Below are 2500 nucleotides of genomic sequence, written 5' to 3'. Positions count from 1 at the left end.
ATGCCTTTTATTGTCACTATACAAAGGTACAATGACATTAAAAGCAACTCCAGTATCAGTGCGACAGTCTACAAAATATGAAGGAAGGAAGGAAGGAAAAAGAAAACTAGTGCAAAAGGAGGTAAGGTGCACAGTCCAGTCCTGAGAACATATGTTCTGAATGTGTTGTTTAAATATTATACAATAAACATATATTGTACCCTGCCTTCCGCCCGATTGTAGCTGAGATAGGCGCCAGCGCCCCCCGCTACCCCGAAAGGGAATAAGCGGTAGAAAATGGATGGATGGAAACATATATACAGAAGCATTCAGATTGTGGGTGGAAAGTAAAAAATGCTCACAGAGAGGGGCTAAACTATAAAATCAGTGCCTATGCGAGTTCACCGTGGTAATGGCCTTAGGGAAAAAAACTGTTCTTGAGTCAGTTTGTCTTAGACCTGATGACCCTGGCAGCAGGTCAAACAGGTCAAAGCCAGGGTGGGAGCTGTCCTTGATGATGTTGGTAGCTCTCCTGAGGCAGCGGGTGGTTTAAATGTCTATTAGGAAGCCACTCTCTGGAGCCTCTCCCTGGCTGCCATACCATGCTGTGATGCGGTATTTCAGCAGGCTCTCAGAGGATGAGCGGTAGAAGGTCAGCAGCAGGTTGGAATCCAGGTTGTACTTCTTTAGGACGCTCAGGAAGTGCAGCCGCTGCTGAGCCTTCTTAGTAATGGCACGAGTGTTATCTGACCAGAAGATGTTGTCAGAGATAAGGACGCCGAAAGACCGGAAGGTGTGGATTCTCTCCACACACTCACTCATGATACTGTTTGAAATGAATACTGTAGAACAAATTTAGTGTGCGATATGTTGTCCCACAAATTATTGCAGAGAAACAATATCATTGTCAGCATTATTTTCTCACCAAATTACACATTAATTAAATCATTCTATACAACAGTAATACATTTTCAAACCCAATAATACACTTGTTTTTCTCAATAAAGTTAAAGTACCACTGATAGTCACACACACAAACACACACACACACACACACACACACACACACACACACACACACACACACACACACACACACACACACACACACACACACTAGTGTGGTTAGAGTGTCTGCCCTGAGATCAGTAGGTCATGAGTTCAAACCCCGGCCAAGTCATACCAAAGACTATAAAAATTGGACCCATCACCTCCTTGCCTGGCACTCAGCATCAAAAATTGGAATTGGGGGTTAAATCACCAAAATAATTCCCGGGGGCGGCCACCGCTGCTGCTCACTGCTCCTTTCACCTCCCAGGGGGTGGAAAATGAGGATGGCTCAAATGAAGAGGGTTATTTTGCCACACCAAAAGATTTTTACCATTGTTATAGGAAGGTGAATAACTTTTAATTCTACTAAATAAGTCAACAAACACAATTGACTTTCAATGTCTGTCAGCAAAAATTGCACTTAAATAAATATTGAACTTCTTGAAGTACAGTTTTACCCATTTACAAAAACTGGGTAAGATGTGGTTTCTTATTTTTTTTTCTGCCGCTGTGAGTCACCGTAAATTTGGCATATTTCATAGGTTAATCTTGTGTATTCTGTTTGCATAAGCTAGCAGGCCCACCTCTCCTCACAGAGACAACAATTGTGGATGACTGATATGTATGTATATATGTGTATATATATATATATATATATATATATATATATATATATTTATTTTTTTTTAAATATATATGGATATATATGTATATATATATATGTATGTGCATTATTTCAAATAACAATAAAGCAATTGCAAAAGGGCCGTCTGCCCCTACACAAAGAGACTGCAACTGCCGCAAAAAACCTGATTGCCCTCTCAACAGGGGGTGCTTACAAACAGCAGTCGTTTACCAATCAAAGGTAGCATGCAAGGACATTAACGCATCCGACACATACGCAGGATTAACCGAGGGGGAGCTCAAGGCCAGATGGAACAATCACAAGGCTTCTTTTAGAAACCAAAACCTGCGGAATTCTACAGAACTCAGCAAGCACATTTGGAACCTCAAAGACAATAATCTTGAATATTTAATAACATGGCAAATTCTTGCATCCTGCACACCTTACAACAGTGGTAATACAAGATGCAACCTATGCTTACAATAGAAACTGTTTATTTTATCCCACCCAGACCTGTCATCCCTCAACAAGCGCAGTGAAATTGTATCAGCATGCCGTCAGTGACAGAAACACCTCCTAGGTAACACATGAGCCAATCACCACACCCTACGCCTGCCTGTACCTAGCCGTTCTGTGCCGTATATAAACCATGGTATGTCAATGCTTCCATTAAAATCTCCTGATGATTGAGGGAACCCCTCATGGAACAGTTCTATAGAGATGAAATAGTCTTGTGATTTTTTTCCCACACATACATATATATATATATATATATATATATATATGTTTATTTAACAAGTAGTTTTTCTCCTCTGAGGTCAAACCACCATCATTTCTGAAGATAGA

At 40.6% G+C, this 2500-nt stretch overlaps 1 protein-coding gene across 1 annotated transcript in view; it reads left to right on the top strand.

Annotated features, from left to right (window-relative positions):
* Positions 1 to 2500, top strand: part of LOC133560789 (pyruvate carboxylase, mitochondrial-like) — a 692938-nt gene that overhangs the window by 269207 nt on the left and 421231 nt on the right. The window lies entirely within an intron of this gene.

This window comes from Nerophis ophidion, linkage group LG10 (assembly GCF_033978795.1).
Source record: "Nerophis ophidion isolate RoL-2023_Sa linkage group LG10, RoL_Noph_v1.0, whole genome shotgun sequence".
NCBI lineage: Eukaryota > Metazoa > Chordata > Actinopteri > Syngnathiformes > Syngnathidae > Nerophis > Nerophis ophidion.
Note: the sequence above shows the minus strand (reverse complement) of the source record. Positions and strands in the feature narration are given on the sequence as shown.